We start from the raw sequence: 19,928 nt of genomic DNA, 5'->3' as shown, positions 1-19,928 counted from the left end.
TTTTCAGTTTTTATCCCAACATTGACTGGTTTGCTACTACTTTGCAAGCTATAACTACCTCCCAAGCTTGAAAACTGACCAAAAAAATCATATGACTACAAAGCAAACAACAACAAAAAATGGCTCCAGTTTACTTTATAAATATTTGGTGCACAAACTAAAAATGTAACCTCTGCTTAGTAAACATCTGCAACTAACTATTAGAACTCACCTGCATTATAACACAAATCAGAACAGGTTCCCAGTTTCTACTCTGAGAGGTTCCTAAATCTAGTTAAGGGTTTTTTAAAAATCAGCATTCCCATTTCATCTTACTCTGAGAGACTCTTAATTTTTGAAAAAGGGGTTAAAATTCTTTCAAAGGAATCCTGGTAAGGGAAGGTTTGATGGTCTCAACATATGAATTACATAGGATCATGTCAGCACAAACGGGAATGTGCACGTGAAGGCACATGGAACTGGCTTACAAAGACATGTGTCCAATTTAAGCAAACTCCTTTGTAAAAATATTAAAATACTGGCATTCTTTTCTCTGATGCCCATCTATCTTCCTAAGTATTTAACACCCCTCCCCCAACAGTCTGGATTAGTAACAACTTATATTAATGTAGCAATTCACAATTTGCAAAAGCACTTTGACATACATGAGCTCATTTGAGCCTCACCACTAAATAGGAAGGTGCTATTTTTAGGCCCCATTTTTACATGTGAGGAAGCTGACACTAAATGGCTGACTTGCCCAAGCTCACAAAGCTGGTGATAGCTGAGTGGAACCTGAACACAGGTCTCCTGACTTTAAATAGCCTGCTTTTGCTACTACACCATACTACTTCATACCCTGTAATCAGAGTAAACAAATGCCCAAATCTAAGACCCCATCTAAGCCTCACCCATCCCTACACACCAACCCCTAGTCTAAGTTATAGTTAGCTCTAGAAGGCCTTTGCTCCTTATGGAAGTAGAGTTTCCTTCCTTTTTCTGGGAAACATTTATCTGGCTAAAGTATTAAATGAGGAGATCACATAAAGACCATTCGGCATATACTGGAAGATTTCTCAGTCACCAGGAGTTCTGCATAGGCATGCCTATATGCATTTTGCCAGGTAGTGGGTCAGCTTCTCAAGAGTCCATGATTCTGAAAGGTTAAGAACCCAAGCTAGAGGCAATAGCCACATATCTTTCTAAGAAGCTAAATCCACAAAGTTCTCAAGAGAAAGAGTTTTTATCAAGGCCTCGTACTGTGCCCCACTTATTCTGCCTTGCCTGCTCCAGGCCCTCTCCCAGGCTAAGAGTCATTCAGTATCTACGAGTTTTTTAAATCATACATAAAACCTGGAGCAACTGGTAACATATAAATCAATGACTTATAAAAAATAAATGGAAATTAATTACCTGTTAAAATGTAATCCTTAACACATACTCCTTTCTCTTATGATTTAACTTCCCAGAATGAGTCTTCTTACCATAAGCATTCCAATTCCCCCAAAGAAGTTTTACAAACATAACTGCTTTGAACTCCTGAAATGCCATTCTTCACTACAGAACCCTCTAGATTACACAGAAGACAAGGTAGCGTGCAAGGAATTCTGAATCTGTTAGGCAGTTCACTCAACTATCATACCAAAAGGATTTAGAATTTTTTTGCTGGGGGAAGGAACGGAGAAGAGTGGGAGAGAGAATGAATGCAGCCCCATTGTCTTATTGCTTGAAACCTCCTAATCTGAATCTGTAACATATTTCTACTAACCACTCGACTTGAACATCAGAAGTACAGTCTCTTTTCATCTTAAATAGAGCTTTTCAGTCTAAATCTGTATAAACAAACTTTGTCCTTCAATCTTTCAACTCCTCGGCAGTTTTTCAAGGTCACTTTTGCGAGCAACGACAGAGGCCTGCATCTAGCAACTTTCACTGCAACACCACTCCAATTCAAAGAGCCCCGAATCTAAACCCCTATCGATCCTCTCAGGTAAATCCCTTACAGGAGGGGAAGCCAGGGGAAGGCAAATCAACACCCTCCAAACTTCTCTACTAGGGCCTGTTCCTTTTCCCTACCCAGAGACTGAGTACTGCTGGCTCACTGCTCCACACTGAGTCTGCTGCAGAAATGTTCCAATGACCTTCATTCCATATTTGCAAATAAGAAGAAAACAAAGAACTGCTTTTTAAAACCAAGTGTATTATAGATGTTAGTACACGGGACAGAAGAGTGCACTATTCACAAAAACTGGCTGGTTACTGATTAGCAACCAGCATTAGCTTCCTATCCCTAAAAGAGGGGAAAAATATATCAAGGGCAAAAGATAGGGTTGCCTGTACTCTTAACTTTCCAATTCACAAACTGCAGGTAAATTAGGATTCAAAATATTTCATACAGAAAATGAAAAGCACTTTGCTCACATCACTTTAAAGAACCAAATCAATGCCTGACAAAAATGTGTGAAATTGACAGAAAAAGATTTGCTCTTGTCACTGCCAATATAGTGGAAAAGTATGGTCCTCACCAGCATTCTAAGCTCAAATGTGCATTTCAAAACAAAGACTGTTATTTAATTAGTTGGTACGTATCAGAATAGAAGCAGACAGGTAAATCAAGAAAGTTACCGGGAGAATTTCACACTGCCATGTGGGCCTTCACCATTAGAAGCTGGATTCGTGCAAACCGTATTTTCACACAAATTTAGCACAGCAATAGTGTTGCTTCCACCTCTGAAAACACAGATGTCAACAAAGTGCATGGAAACAGAAAAAGTCTTACAACAACTCAGCTTATTCTGTAGGAAAGCTTCAGTGCACTTGAACAAAGGAAAATTATTTGGAAAACAGTTAAGTTTACCCAATGCGAAGAGAAAGTGCCTTGTTTCTGTGTGCCCCTGAAAAATGATCAGCCTTTCTTCATGTACCTGATCTTGTCAATACTCAACTAGGAAAAGAAATCCTAGGTGAAGGGCATGCAAAATCTAAACAGAGCAAGGTATTCTAGGTGCACCAAAAGGTATGCATGGAATGTAAAGTGGCCATTTTCTGAAACAGTGCAACTTGTCTACACTCTCTGAAGCTAAACAGTTTCTACCATTTTAACACAAAACAAAGAATTAAACTTACCGGGAACTGCATTAATTTTACATGTAGTTATTTATATCTCCTCGGACAGGGAGAATTTAAGTCACTCCTAGCCCTCCCCCCCAAAAGGACGGAGGAAACAAAAGGCAGCAGGAGATGCAGAAACCTGAGTCTGGAATGTCCACTCCAGTGAAAACCCGAACAGCTGTCCCCCCACCCCCCAGCAAACTATTCGCCATTTTTCTTTGTCTTTCAGCTGACCCCTGCCTCAGTGAAAAACTCCGAGGCTCCAATGAAGCCCTGCAGCCTCCTTCCACTTTAACAGTCAAAGGCATTCAATCTAGCATGCTATTTGACACCAAACCTTGCCTCCAGAGTGGTCCCATTGGCTGAGCTGCTTTATCAGCTAAGAACACAAAGCCATGATTGGCTGTTCACGTCATCAGTTACCTCCTTTGTACACTTCCTGTTTTAAAGTTACCTTGAGAAGCAGAACAGGGGTCAGATCCAGACTTCAAACTACAGGGAACTTAAGGCTTGGAAATGCCTGGCAAATGCACACAGCAGATGCACTAGGGCCTCTTGTGCTTCCAAAACACAGGAAACTGCAAATTTACAATTGTTCTTTAAAATCACACGAAAGGGTTGTTACAGTTCCCACCCAAAGGATTTCTTATTGGCTGTCAGAGTTCCATTTAAAAAATTTAAGGTAATTTAACTGTTTCTGATTGGCCATCAAAGATGTCTGTAAGATATTGCTACAGTACCCTATGGCAGTAAACCAGAGAAGCAATGTGCACAAGATCTGAAAGTTGTGGCTTAACTATCTACAGTTTTCTGTTGAGCATTAACAGAAGAAGAAAAAGAAACCAGGGTGGGCTCATCAAATAGCTCCAGAGAAAATGTAACCTCTTTAACAGCTGTTACAAAGAGTGATACCAATGGCCTTAGAACAGTTTGTAGGATTTCTAAAAAGGAATCTGTCATCTTGTCCCTGGTAATTTTAAAAGAACATATTAGGAAAATACTAGGAAATACTAGGAAAAATCACCTTACTTTGAAACACAAACTAACCTAAACAGGAAAATTCTGCAGTAATGTCAGAAGGTAGTGACAGGGACAGTGGCATTGCCAAAAAGTCTACCAGGAACCCAAGAGGGAAATATAATAATAAAGGGTGGGGAACACTGGCAGAGATAGAACACCAGTGATTACACTGTTTAAAGCATATTATAGTTTGGATTAATTTATTTAGGATGGTCATAAAATGTTTATCAGCTTTTAATCTTACAGAGTTCTGATATCATGGAAGATAAACTTTTTACCACATTTTCAAGAATAAGTGGCAGGAATGAGCCCAGGAAAGATACTGTAAGTACTGCAGTTATGGAAAACATTCTGGGGTGCTGAGGTTTACCAGTGGTCAAAGATTTGCTTATGGATTTTGTGCCCAACTGTTGAGGTTTTTAGAGGAACCTCCTAAAAAAAGGTGAAAATCAGTTAACATGTCTTCTTTTCTTTTTACAAAATGGGTCAAATAGAAACACTGCACTATTACTGAAAGTTCTGAACAATCTCCTTAGAACTGCTTCCTCCCATGAAAACTAAGCATCCCAGGATGAAACAAACACGACTGTTTGCTCAGGACGAGTCCTTCTCTAGAAATACCTCAGCTGACCTTACATGAAAAGTCATCATGGGCATATGCAGAGATGTGGCAGAGTCCTGAAATAGAAGCAAGGTGGTCGGGGTCCCTAGGTGGGTCAGTTAGTTAAGCCTCCAACTTCAGCTCAGGTCATGATCTCACGGTTAATGGGTTCGAGCTCCACATAAGGCTCTGTGCTAACAACTCAGAGCCTGGAGCCTGCTTCAGATTCTGTGTCTTCCTCTCTCTCTGCCCCTCCCCTCCTCACACTCTTTCTCTCTCTTCCAAAAATAAACAAACATTTTTTAAAAATTAAAAAAAAAAAAAAGCAAGGTAGTCCGCCTAATCACTTTGCCATCCATATTAACTTCTCTACACACATTCTACTCATTTCTCAAACTGCAATGAATTAATTTCTGAACACCAATTAGTGCCAGGTTCTATGCTAGATATTTTACAGACTTTCCCCCTTCTAATCCTCACTATCCTCTTTTATATGTGAAAAAGAGTGAGGTTCACAAAGTTTAACAACTGGCCCCTAGCCATACATCTAGAATGCAAACTCAGGTCCCAACCTAGGGCGGTATTCTTTCTATTGTACCACAAGGCTGACACCAAGACATGGAACACCCCAGGGCACATCCAAGGAAATTCTTAGGAGTCACATATATGTAGAGGTAGCATAAACCGTTAAACCCACCTTCATTAATCTAAAAATTAGAAATCTGACTGATGTTGAACTTCACCTGATGGTTAGAGACCTAGCTGAGTATATGACAAAATAGCACCCTATAAGTTGATACGCATTTTACTACTGAAGTATTAGGGGCATTTAACCAGTAGCAAATCACATTTATAATTTATCAGGACTTGGAACAACTAATGATTAAATCATTAACACAAAATAAACTGTTACGGGATTGTGTGGCGATTTTACTATGGCATCTAAATAAGAGTTTAGTTATGCCAACAGGGTGTGTTGTAGGATGATTGCTGAAGCTACAGAACTGCAGGTATTATAGTTCTTTTCTCAGAAGTTTCGATCCCAGATTCTGAATAGCTACCAGCCTGAGAAGAGCAGGCAGAGGGCCAAAAAGCCAGGTGTGTCTCATCCACACTAGAGTCTTTCAACCCCTCAACACTGGAGGTCAAGTCGGCTGGAAGGAAGCAAAGAAGCTTACATGAGGTGGGAAGCAGAGGAAGAGGGAGAACATTCACATCGCTGACTATTAATTAGTTATCACTAGGGAAAAACAACTAAGCACCTGGGAATCAGGCAGAGCTCATTTCAAATTCTGACTCCTCTGCTTATTAACTGTATGACACTGAACTAACCCTGAGCCTCAGCTTCCTCATCTGTAATACATGGATGTCACCATTCTATATCCAGAGCCACCATAAGTATTAAATGAGTTAACACATGTATATTGTATTGTGCCTAGTAAGCACTGAAAAACTGCAAAGTGCTAGAAGTCATCCAGTCCAAATTCCTTGTTTTATACAGGGTTAAGATGCAGAAAGGTCTCTCTCCTTAAGGCACCAAAGCTACTAGGAGGGGCTGTCTCTCCTCCATCTCCAGCATACCCTGCAACCCTGCAGAAAGCAACTCCTAAGCCATAAAGGGCAGTGTGGGAGGACTCCCAGCTGCTACAAAAAATCTTCCCCATGCTTTTCATCACCCATCCAGGCCAAGATTTGGTTGTTGTTCCACATGCCCATCCTTTGATTCTGAGTTTGATATACCCGATTAAACCAAACATGTCCCTTAATACTCTGTGAATACCTTTGGCATAGTTTTTATTAGTTCTTGGAAGGTTTCAAGAAAACCACTCGAACCCCTATTTCTCCTCAACAGCCACCTTACTAGAATTCAAGCTACTAGTGGGAAGAGAACTGAAATTATCCTAGAATTTCCATCTGGCGGCTTACTATACTGTACTTACTTACTATAGCTTTCCCTTCTCTTGCCTGTTGTTGCTGTGGACTAACAGCCTCATGGGATCTCTGGAATTCCAACTCACATTCTTCCCTGGTCCTGGATATCAGCAGCCCTCTGCAACAGACAACTGCATTGTCTTGCCCTAAAAAACACCCAGGTCACTATGAGGCAAAATGACTGCCTCTGGTTACCTGGTTCAAGCTCTCAAGGTAGGCAGCATGGGAAATGATGCTCTTGGTCAGAAAACTGATTCTGAATCATAGCTACCTATTTACTGGCTGTTTATCCATCCCTAAGCTCACTTCTTCATGTATAAAACGGAAAAAAAATAAAATAACACCAACCCGTGGGAGCACTGAGGTTTAAATGATATAAGGTTAAAGCACTCAGCATTAACACCTAGCATGTGGTAGATACTCAGTAACATCTAAATATACACTTGACTATAGCATTTATCACACATTGTAATTACTTTTAACCATGTCTCTATTACCAGAGGAAGGCTTCTTGAAGTTAGTGGCTGTGTTTTATTTATATCCACATATATCCCCAATACATCAAACCCAACCTTAGCCACAGTGTCAATGAAGTAACGAGTAATGAGGACTGAGGAAAACTGGAGAGCGTGTGTCCCATCTGAAGGGGCAGCTACTATTCAGCTCCAACTGACAAAAGCCATGAAGGAATACTAGTCCACTGTAGCAAGAGCCTCAGAGTCAATAAAAGAAACAAAAGTCAGATCCTGAACACAAAAAGCTGATGCCAGAACAGCTCTTGCTCTGGGATCCTGAGGAATGACTGAAGGACCAGAGTTATGACAGAAGTTGGCCTTAACCACCCTGATGATTCTTGTCAAGGACAGTCTTGTTCAGTCCCCCAAGATTACCTATCTTGGAGGTTATGCTGTATCAATCACATCAGAAGCAGAAATAGCAGCAAAGAAACTGGGCTCTTCAGTGCCCTGAACATTTTATTGATGTTGTCCCTAACTGACTTAGTAAAGTAAGTACACTTAGAAGCCTCAAGAAATCTCAGACAACCTCTAGAGAAAAATGAACTTTTCGTATGTTATGATATGAATACAAAGCCATATTCACTTGACTATTAAATACATTGTGTCACTTATATACTAAGTTGATGAGATGGATGTATAAAGCAGTATTGTACTGATGTTATCAGTTAGGCAGATGGGCTATTTTTTTAAGAATACCTTTAAAGCAACCACTCAGAATCAAACACTGTATTTTGCTTATGTCAGTTAGAAACAAGGCTGAGTTAGTCTTTTAATACCATCTAACATATGGTATAATAATATTATACAAACTGCTTTGTAATTTTCACTTAAATATGTGAACAATTTTCCATATCAAATCTGTATCTATATCATTTACAATTGGAGTATATTCCATTGAATGGCTACACCACAATTTTCTATCAGTTTTATATTAATAACTTCACTGTCTACAATGTTTTGTGGGTTTTTTTTACCTTTTGATGTAGGACACACAATGTTACACTAGTCTCAGGTGTGTAACATAGTGATTCAACTTCTCTAGGTGTTATGTTATGCTCACAAGTATAGCTACCATCTGTCACCACACAACACTATTACAGTATCATTGACTACGTTCCCTATGCTGTGCTTTTCACTCTTCTGATTTATTCATTCCATAACTAGAAGCCTGTATCTCTCACTCCCCTTCACCCATTTTGCCCACCACCCGCCACTCTGGCAACCATCAATTTGCTCTCTGTACTCATAGGTCTGATTCTGCTTTTCTGCTGTTCATTAGTTTTGTTTTTTAGATTCTACATATAAGTAAAAATCATATAATACTCATCTCTCTGACTTATTTCACTGAGCATGATATCCTCTAGGTCCATCCATGTTGTTGCAAATGGCACAATCTAATCCTTTTACATGGCTATGTAATATTCCACTGTGCATGCATGTATGGGTATGTGTGTATACACACATCTTCCTTATCCACTTCTCTATTGATGGACACCTAGCTTCCACATCTTGGCTACTGTAAATAATACCAAGGATGCAATGAACATAGGGGTACATATATCTTTTTGAATTAGTGTTTTCATCTTCTTTGGGTAGATATCCAGCAGAATTATTGGACCATACAGTATTTCTATTTTTAATTTTTTGAAGGAAAAAAAACAGCACACAAAGGTTCCTTTTTCTCCACATCCTTGCCAACACTTATTTCTTGTCTTTTTGATTTTAGCCATTCTGACAGGTGTAAGGTGGTATATCTCATTGGGTTTTGGTTTGCATTTTCCTGACGATTAGTAACGTTGAGCATCTTTTCACGTGTTTGTTGGCCATCTATATGTCTTCCTTGGAAAAATGTCTTTTCGGGTCCTCTGCCCATTTTTTAACTGGACTGTTTACTTTTTGGTGTTGAGATGCAAACATTTTTTTATATACTTTAGATATTAATCCCTCAGCATCTTCAATTTTAAAATATTGTAAACAGCATCACAGAGAACGTCTATTATGCCCATTCCTTATACCCTCATTATCCCTTCCAGAACCACCGCAATGACTTCATAAATAGTATCATTTTGTCTGGTTGAAGGAAAAAATATATACAAACATGAAAGCCAGATTGTTTGAATGTTAAATCTTTCCAGTTTCAATTTTGGTTCAGTTTTTTTTTTTTTTTTTTTTTTTAATTATAAGCAGACCAAAGAAAATTAAGGGCTGCCAGATTGTAGCTTCTGACCCATTTCTTTCACCTGACTTGGTCCTGAACAACTATTAGTTATTTCCCAAACCAAATCCACCTTCGAGGTTTAAAAAAGTGTGTCCACACATTTTCAAAAGAATCTGACAGAAGTTCTGAAGATAACCCCCAGAGAACCCCAAAGTCCCATAAACATTTTGAGCAATGATAGTATCATTAGAATAAGGAATATAGCGCTGATGCCCAGTAAATCACTGCTCAACAAATTAATGAAGTAAACTAATAAATGAGACCTTAAGTGGATTATAAATTCTGAATTTTTTTTTTTTTTAATGCTTGAGAGAAAGCGAGAGAGAGCCAGTGGGGAGGGGGAGACAGAGAGAGAGGGAAAGACGGAGAACCTCAAGAAGTCTCCACACTGTCAGCACAGAGCCCAACGTGAGGCTTGTCATGAACTATGAGATCATGACTGGAACCAAAATCAAGAGTCAGACACTTAAGCAACTGAGCCACCCAGGGGCCCCCTGAATTACTCTTTTTTTGTTGTTTTTAAGTTGAGAGATAGAGAGAGAGAGAGAGAGAGAGAGAGAGAGAATATGTGAATGGGGGAGGGGCAGAGGGAGAAGGGAACAGAGGGTCCAAAGCAGGCTCCACGATGACAGCAGCAAGCCCAATGCGCACCTCGAACACGGAACCGTGGGATCATGACCTGAGCCAAAGTCGAACGCTCAACCAACTGAGCCACCTAGGCGCCCCTGAATTACTTGTTTTTAAAAATAAATTATATTCTCCAAAGCATAAATTAAGACCAATGGATGGAAAACTATTCTAGAAAACTATTCTATTCTCTCAGAGCTGTCCAAAGATGGCACAAGCTGCTTCAGAAGCTATGGATGGGGTTGTTAGCACAGGCTGTTTGAACACTTGACAGGAATATGTAAAGACAAGATGAAAAAGAGCAGCCATGTGGAGAAGTAGGGGGGAAAAAACAGTCTTTGCAGCTAGACAGATTTAGATTCTAATCCCTCTTCACCTCTTTTTAGCTGAGTAACCTCAAACTAGGTATTTAACCCCACCGAGGCCAATTTCCTAAACTATAAACCATCTTGCAAGGTTGTAAAGATTAAGGAAACTTTCACTCATTCAATAAATACTTAGGTGTAGGCACTGTGCTAAGACGTGGGGATCCTAAACAATACAGTCCCTGTCCTCAATGAGACTAAAGTCTATTATAACAAAGAGGAAAATTAAAACAGGCAATCATAGTGCTCTATGTTAAGAGTTACAACAGGAACAAATGCATAGTACAGGACATAAGCAGAGCCCCTTAGCCCATGGCCTAACTCAATTTCAGGCCAGTCAGAAATGGCTTCTTGGGAGATTTAAATCCTAAGAATAGGAACTTAATGAGACAGACAAAGAAACTGCATGTGCAAAGGCCTGGAGCTGACATAAAGCATCACATTCCTGAAAGGGCTATAGTTTGGTATGGCAGTAGCCCGGGGCAAAAGGCTACAAGTTAACTCAGAAACATGAACAGGGCTGGACAAGACTACCATACTAGAACTTTATTCTAAGGGACAACAGTGAGCCATTGAAGAGTTTAAGCATGGGACTGGCACAATCAGAATTACCCTTTTATTTTTTTTTAAATTCTTTTTAACGTTTATTTATTGAGAGACAGAGAGCAGGGGAGGGGTAGAGAGAGGGGGAGACACAGAATCCGAAGCAGGCTCCAGGCTCTAAGCTGTCAGCACAGAGCCCGATGCGGGACTCGAACTCACAAATTGTGAGATCATGACCAGAGCCGAAGTCAGTCGCCCAACCAGCTGAGCCACCCAGGCGCCTCTCAGAATTACCCTTTTAAAAGATCATTTGGGGTACAGTATGGAGAAGTGGGACCGGGTGGGAGACTGGCAGCTCTAGACAGATAGCAGGGAAAACAAGACACTGCAGTACTCTAGTTACCAGAAAACGTAGCAGTGCAGATGTTGAAAAGTAGATGAATGGGAAATATTAAGAAGGTAAAAAATAAATAAATAAATAACATGAAGACCAGTGGTTAATAATGCATGTAGAACACCACCACCGACTGATAAACAGCAAGTGCACAAAAAAATGGTAGCTGCCACCAGTGTCACGGATGCTGGCAACGGGGTTAGATGGCCTTTGAAATCATATTCACCCCTAAGAGTCCATGTTACTTTGGAGACCTGTGTTGTATGTTCCCAGAAAAATCCTTTTCCGCTACTGGCCAAACTATCCTCTACAAAAGATTCATTTTTTACTCATAAGCTCTCTGCACTAGAACTGCTCAACTGGGCCCCACTACACCCCAGTCATAACATGAAATACTTATTAGATGTTCTCACGAACAGGGTTCCATGGCCAAATATGTCCAAGAAACACTGCATTATGTATCCTCTCTCTTGAAGGGTCATAAGGCACGTAAACACAAAGGCCCTGAATACTAATTCTGCAGTAAAGAAATGCATTCCACTTTAGCTATCATTTTGTCAAGGATCCTTTTTTCAACTCCAGAGGACATTTATTACATTGTATAAGAACTAAAGTTCAATGAAACAGTTTAGGAAATGCTGCGCTAAGCTGCCTTACAGATTTTAGCCGAATGAAAAGATTATAGGCAACTCTATTCTGACCACCTTCCAAAATGGTTGGAGTTTTACACACATTATGGCCTTTCCCTTTTTAGTCCTACTAAAAATGACATTAAATATCACCATAAATAGCAATCCTCTGCCTCCCAAATTACTGCCAACCAAGTGTGCTTTGCTTTTATAAAGGCCACAACTTTGTCAGCTGATAATGAGCAAATTCTAAGCTACTTACCCTTCAGGGTACAGCAATAATTTTGAACACAGTTAAAAATGACAAAGATGTTCAACTGTGCAGATTGCACGTACTTTCACTTTCCTCTCTTAAATGAATTGATCACACCACTAGTGAGGAGGATAGGTCTTCTTAACATTGGGCAAAGAATCTCACTTCATACAGATCACTGGACAATTTGCAGCTCCTGAGGAAAGGGTGAGCAATAACAGAAACTGTGAAAACCTTCAGTACAGTAGTCCCTCCTGATCTATAGGAGATATGTTCCAAGACACTACTCGCGCCCTGCCCAGGAGATGCCTGAAACTGCAGATAGTACCAAACCCTATTTACAATTCATTTCTTCCATACACACACGCCTAAGATATAATTTAATTTATAAACTAGGCGCAGTAAGAAATAATAATAAAATAGAACAATTATAACAATATACTGTAATAAAAACTATGTGAATGTGGTCTCTTTCTGCCTCAAAATCTTATTGCTCTGCACTCACCTTTCTTGTGATGCCGCTAAATAAGATGCCTTCGTGATGAGCTGAAGTGACGTGAGGACAGACATTGTGATAGGACACTGGGCTACTACTGATCCTCTGACAATAGTCAGAGGAGGATCATCTGCTTCTGGACCACGGTTGACCATGGGTAACCGAAACCGTAGAAAGCGAAACCACAGGTAATGGGTGGGACGACTTTAATAGATTTAAGCCAGTGACATCATACAAAATATTCCATACTTCGATATCATTCCCTATGAGTCACTGAGGCATTCATCGAAGCACTGGTCAAGATCACTATTTATAGCTCATACCCATGAATGTACTTAAGATTAATTCTTAAATCTGATCTGTAACAAGACACCGTTGATTTTAAATGGAGAGTATTCATCTAACGAGGACACCTTATGTACCCTGGACATGAAGATCTGAACCTTTAAGGTAAACCTATTCCACTGGAAACATTCAAATGCAAAGGTTAGCCTAGTCCCTCTCTCTAAACTGCACGTGAAGTTTATCCATTAGAAAGCTCTCACAGTATAAAAGTACACTGAATTTAGAAGTAATCTGTCTGCAAACAAGTAAGGACTTAACCCAAAACAGAAAATACAACTCTCACACTGAAAATGAGCACAAATGTTGCCTCACTGTTATCAGGTACATCACTGCTAAAACATGGAGAAGTGTGGGAAGGGTGCAGCAAATTTCGCAACCTGGCAAAAAATTTCTGCAGGCAGACAGACTTTTTTTCTTGAACCATTTTACAATGCTGTCTTCCTGCTTACTTCAAAGAAAATGTTACCAGGTGACTACAAGCCAAACTGACAGTCCCACTTCAACTGACAACTTCTACAATTAGAAAAACAATTTTTTTAAGTTTATTTTGAGAGAGAGAGAGAGAGAGAGAGAGAGAGATAAAGTGCAAGCAGGGGAGGGGCAGGGAGAGAATGCCAAGCAGGCTCTGTGCCATCAGCACAGGGCCTGATGTGCAGCTCGATCTCACAAACTGAGAGATCATGATCACAAACCATGAGATCATGACCTGTGCCAAAATCAAGAGTCAGACTGAGCCATCCAGGCACCCCTAGAAAAAGTTTTAAATGACTATAATGTAAATCTTTCTGGATTTAAAGATAAAACTGGTTGTTCTGATTTTAGTAATTATTGCTATTTGGCAAATACAGAAAAGTTCTCATCAAAATCATTACCACTTAGCACCCAAGAATGAACAGAGGCAATCAGGAGACAACCTAACTCTGAAGCAGAAGATACTACTGCTTTGTGCATTCATAAATAATACAGACTAATAATAACAGAGATCCACTATAAATCAGCTCCTAAATCACAACACCACAACTAAATTGGGTTATTTCTTTCATGTCAAGTGGTTGCTCCCCCATGTAGAAATCTTACTGTACATGAAAGAACAGACGATTACAAACGACCTCCTCATTGGGGAAGCTTTAACAGGCTGACAGATTTTATGCTGTTCTAAAAAGAAAGTGATGTGCTCCCTCACTTACTAAGGTCCACTTGGTGACAGGCACCTACCGTATGCTGCTGTATTCATTTTTCATAACTACTCTGTAACAGAGGTATCATTACCACTACTTTACATAGGAAGAAACTAAGGCTTAGACAGGTCAAGAATATGACCCCGAGCTCACACAGAGGGTAAACGCACACAGAATTCTTTCCCAGGTCTGACTCCAGCGTCAGCAACTACACTACCCCCTCCCAATGGCATTTTTTGGCCAAAGTATTTTAAATCCACTTCTTCCTATGATTAATCTACTTAAATTATGTTAGGTACTTTGAGTCACTGGGAAAATACTAAAATGACCTTGTAGCCTTCCTAACTAGTCACAGCACATGCATGAAAAACTGAATAAACAAAATGAAAAGAGACTGGAAGACATCAGATAACTCACAATAAGTCTGCTTTGAGCACAAGAAACTGAATGGAAAAGAACAACTTGCTGGCTAAGGAATGCTCTTCCTAGGTTGTATGCCTGAGGCTGGAATAAACCTCAAGAAGGTCATTTGTATCTTTAATAATGTCCTCTGCCATTCTCCTTCCTATGAATGAGGCAAACTTGTCAAAATATAAAAGGGCCTTAGAGTCATCCCTATCATCGAGCCAATGTTTCCACGGAAGAGGCAATACTGTCCAGTGGAATGAGACTGGTCTGGGAATCCAACAATCTGGGTTACACCTGGCTCTCCCCTTGCCAAGCCAAGTGACCTTGTCAAGGTCATCACACTCTAGGGCCTCAGTAAAAGAGTACCTGCCTGAAAAAAACTGAAGGTCACTTCCTGATCTAAGATGCAGGAATTTTTCTTTTCTCATAATATTTTAAGGTGTCAAGAAAACACAGTTTAAGAGTAAGGGTTCCACAAATTTCGTAGGAATTAAGTTATAGACCTAAGTTTGAATCGGAGCTCTGCCACCTTGTGTGACCTTGAGCAAATTACCTAACCCTTCAGTTTCTTCACACACAAAAATAAAGGTGGTAATAGTGTCCACCACATACAGAGTGTGGATAATATATACATTTATAACCTAGCTGGTGCAACATAAGCACTCAATAAAAGTTAGTAACTAACTATATCATTCCTGAGTTTGATTCATAGATCCTTAATGGCTCAGTACCTCTGAACTAAAAGAGATATGAATTTCAAAATTGCCTCAGAGACACCTAGCATGGCTCCTCATTTCACTTTGCCTCTGCATCTCTGTAAATGAGGTTAAGAAACCCTGTATCTTTTCTAGTACAATGAATCAGTTTTGACCAAATGGAAAATATGTACACATAAATGAGATAACAGAATTATGTTATAAAAATTTAGGTAACAAGACACGAACACAGTCTGTTAAGTATTAAACATTAGTATGATGTCTGCTTAGAAGACACAGCTGATGTTCTCAAGTTTTTACCATAAACTCAGACCTACTCAGACCTCCTGGGATTCCAGATTTTTAGGGTGCTCCATTCCAGATGATAACAAGGCCCAGCAACCGGCCATGGATGTAAGGAAGTTAATGGGAATGAAGGTGATCACCGTTGTTGAAGGGAAGGTAATTAAGAAATGCTTGCTGAATATGTGTATATTTGTTTTTGCAACCTTGTCTAGACTTACTAAAAAAGAACGAAGTCATGCATGCTGTAACATTCTTCATATTTGGCTAACCTAATGACTGAGCCAAATGAAGCTTGAGATGACCAATGTACAAAACATGGCAAGCCCTAATTCCCCTTGTATTTTAACTCTATCTCCTACACTGCAGTGTAATTGCAAATAAAAGGGAGGAGACCCTCACCTAATTGCATTAAGTCACAAAGTAACTCAGACTACCAAATCATTGGTCTCCCCTTGAAACCTGAATTATTTAAAGACTTCCATGCAAAATTGGGATTACAAATATTTTGTTGTATACAGTTTTAATTTTACACATCATTCAGGATAAGCATATACTAGAATCACTATCCCACAGTTTGAAGAAGGCACTAGGCTTCTGGACAGATCCCAGTGTTTGGAGACAAACATCTAAAGTACTAGTGATATTTGAAAAAGCTCCCAGGTGAGTTCTTTATATACTTGGTAGTTCCTCACTCCTTGACATTAATCACTTCCATATATAGAAAAACTATGTCAGCAATATTCTGAAGACTGGTTTTAAAGAATGCCGATTCTTAAACTTTCTGTACATACTTTCCCCTATTATCTACCTGGCTTCAGAAAAACTCCAACAGTTTACTTTTTAATCTTTCTCTACACAATAAAAAACAAGAGATATGATTTAAATACCTAGTTGAAGAACCTAGATTCTACATGGCTCCTACCCTGTGGTCTGAATCTTTGAAACAGTACAACAAACTCTTGTTAATTATGTTCTCCTCACTCAATATGCTCCTAATTCCCAGCAATCAAAGAAAGATGATCCACTTTGAAATACAATGCTATCTACCAAGGGCACAATGTATACACTGTATGTTAGCTAACTTGACAATAAATATTTTAAAAAATAATAATTACTAAATAAATAAATAAATAAATAAATAAATAAATAAATAAATAAATAAAATATAATGCTATCTGGAAGTTTGACTAATCAGGTTTATACTGATAACACGACACAGCAGATAACACTACAGGCTTTGCCACTGGGCAACTTGGACATGAATCCCAGTTCAACCACACAGACACTGGACAAGCTACACAACCTCTCTGATCCTCAATTTTCTCATCTGCAATATGCAAATGATAATGCCTACATAATAGGAAATATGTGCCCCAAAATGTCAATTCCCTTCCTCTACTACTTTCCTCTTCTCTCTTGAAAATGTTGTTGCATTCACAAATTGACCACATTTGAAAACCAGAAAAGTTTCTTGAAATTGGTATAAAAACAGATTTATAGCATCTATCTGAAACTAGAGAGGACCACCTAACATAGACGAGGAAAAACAAATTAGGGAACAGAGAAGTTTAACACAAATGTGTTTCCACGATCCCTAAACCTTGGGAAATGCAAATGTAGAACAATTCAAGTCATAACAATAAATTGGAAAATGATAAAATACCTCCAACAAGCTTACTCTAACAACTCTTGATTAGAACAAAAGTTTTGTGAAATACAAACCAGAAAGTGTTGACAAGTCCTGTTACTCAAAACGAGATGCAAGGAACTGTGTACTAGTTTATTCTCAAATCTGCTTATTTCTTTAAAAAAAAAATTTTAAGTGCACAGGAAGATGAGTGTAATTTTTAGGTATATATAAAAGAAAAGAGGGGCGCCTGGGTGGCTCAGTCTGTTATGTGTCTGACTTGGGCTCAGGTCATGATCTCACAGTTCATGAGTTCCAGCTACACATCAAGCTCTGCACTATTAGTGTTTGGGATTTTCCCTCTCTTTCTGCCCCAACCCCACTTGCATGCACTCGCTCACGCTCTCCCTCTCTCTCAAAAATAAACTTTAAAAAAAGAAAACAAATAAGTCAAGGTCCAGGATCTCTGTTAAGCTCTCTTCCACTAAAGAGATACCTACCAACATCTATTCAAACAAATACCAAGTATCTAATATCTGCCAGCAAGTGTAGCTTTAAAAACTCAGCCCTGACCTATCCTTCCCAATACAGGAAAACTTTATATAACAACATTACAAAATTAGCCGCATGGTCCTGAGACCCAATAATCTATAATTGCTCCCTTACTGTAATTCCCAAGTCTGAAAATGTTCCCCCAAAGCTTTGCACTTCCTCATTCTTATAGATGTCACTACCCCATGCCCCTGCCTCTTAGACTTGGTGAAGGCCCAGCGCACTGGTCCAATAGGATCCACCTCTCGGGCTGGGTCTGTTTATTTTCTCCTCATATCACATCCTAGGATCCACCTCTCAGGCTGGGTCTGTTTATTTTCTCTTCATATCACACCCAGGTCTGGTAACTCTGAAACCTTGGTTTCAATGCTATCACTCTCCAGCAAAATTCTTGATCTCATCCTATCCTTTAGGTAGGTCCCTGAGGCCCAGATGCCTTTTTTCCTATACCACGCCCTCAGACCTGACATCCATGGACATCAAAGTCATTCACAAACTGTGTTAAACTCCAGTCTATCTTAACTGTAGAGAACAAACTGATGGTTACCAGGGGGGATACGGGGGGGGGGGGGGGGGTTGGTGAAACAAGTGATGGAGATTAAGGAGTGCACTCCCCGCCACGAGCACTGGGTGTTGGGAATTGTTGGATCATTACGTTATACACCTGAAACTAATGTAACACTCTATGTTACCTATACTGGAATTAAAAAACAAAAACAAAAACACCTCCAAGTCTAGCACTCTTGGATCTCAAAGACCGTCTCAGACCCTAACTCAGGTTTCAGCGTTTCCAAGCATGGCACCCTTGGGGCTTGTACGCCTCTCTATGATGGGCCACGCATGTTCCACGGAGTGTACCTCTGGAGTTAGGAGTGCCTCCCACTCCGGGCCGTGCACAGGCTATCCCCACAGTACCTGCCAGACCATCACCCTGTTTCCCCCTTAAGGTCTCTAGGCTCGCCCCCGGCCTCCACCCCACGCCTGCACCGGAGGGGGTCACCGCCCTGCCGTCCGAGCCCGAGACGCGCGCATCCCCGCAGCCTCCGACTCCATCACCCCCCAGGCCCGAGCCAGCGCGACCAATAAGGTGCCAGGTCCGCGGCCTCCCCGCCACCGACCAATCACGAGCGAGCCCCCCCGCAGTCGCCTTCCGCCAATGGGAGAAAGCCCGCGGGCCGGGCCGACGAGGCGCACGGACCCCAGGAGCGCGACGGCGGCGACAGCGGCGGGCCTGGCGAGAACACAACATGGCGGCGGGCAGGCCGGACCGAACTACAGCGGCAGCCGCGAGAGGGAAGTGAGGTCTCCGCCGACGGCGGGAAGCGCTGCCCCTCCCCCCGCCGCCGCTCGCCTCTCACCGTCCCTCCCACAGACGCTCCCGCACACTCACACGCCTCTGCTCAGGAGTCCAGGGAAGAGCAGGAGCCGCCCCCGCGCTCCTGCGGAGTCAGGCAATGCAGAGGCCTGGGCACGGCGGAGGGGAGGGGGAAGCGTGCGTCACGGAGAACGGAGCGCGCGCGAAGCGGGGGCACAAACAAGATGGCGGCCACGCCGTTTGCACCGTCTCCCCCCACCTTCCCCTCCCCCTCCCTTGGCGCCTTGACTCCCAGTATCTTGAAGTGCGCAGAAGCTGGGTTGTTTGAAATCTCGCGAGAATTAGGAAGGGGCGACGACCTGGGGAGGCGGAATGAGATCAGAGAGCCTTCTGACCCCACCCCCTTCTAGGGGACCCGGAGGCGTTGCCTGGTGACTTCCACAGGGTGTTTTCTGCTTGGCGTTTGATGTGGTGCGCACCCTTGAATGTTAGGAAATACGTTTTTTTTTGTTTTTTGGGTTTGTTTAGTTTGGAAGGAAAGAGCTGGGGGGACGAAGGACGACACGGGGATGCCAGATTACGTGCGCCGGTAAAGAAGATAGCTACCAGTACCATAAAAAGGGATTTAATTTTTTTTTCAACGTTTTTATTTATTTTTGGGACAGAGAGAGACAGAGCATGAACGGGGGAGGAGCAGAGAGAGAGGGAAACACAGAATCGGAAGCAGGCTCCAGGCTCTGAGCTATCAGCCCAGAGCCCGACGCGGGGCTCGAACTCACGGACCGCGAGATCGTGACCTGGCTGAAGTCGGACGCT

At 41.1% G+C, this 19,928-nt stretch overlaps 1 protein-coding gene across 2 annotated transcripts in view; it reads right to left on the bottom strand.

The window, feature by feature from the left end:
- NFYC (nuclear transcription factor Y subunit gamma) overlaps positions 1-19,382 on the bottom strand; it is a 66,552-nt gene extending 47,170 nt beyond the window's left edge. Inside the window, exon 1 of one of the 2 annotated variants that reach the window (XM_040469807.1) lies at positions 19,188-19,382. The gene's annotated coding sequence lies outside the window, so the exon portion shown is untranslated. Of the gene's footprint in view, positions 1-3,105; positions 3,270-19,187 lie in introns of those variants that run through there. The other variant, XM_040469808.1, reaches the window with a different exon arrangement.
- Positions 19,383-19,928: the final 546 nt, after the last annotated feature.

Source organism: Herpailurus yagouaroundi, unplaced genomic scaffold (genome assembly GCF_014898765.1).
Source record: "Herpailurus yagouaroundi ecotype Mexico unplaced genomic scaffold, PumYag 77, whole genome shotgun sequence".
NCBI lineage: Eukaryota > Metazoa > Chordata > Mammalia > Carnivora > Felidae > Herpailurus > Herpailurus yagouaroundi.
Note: the sequence above shows the minus strand (reverse complement) of the source record. Positions and strands in the feature narration are given on the sequence as shown.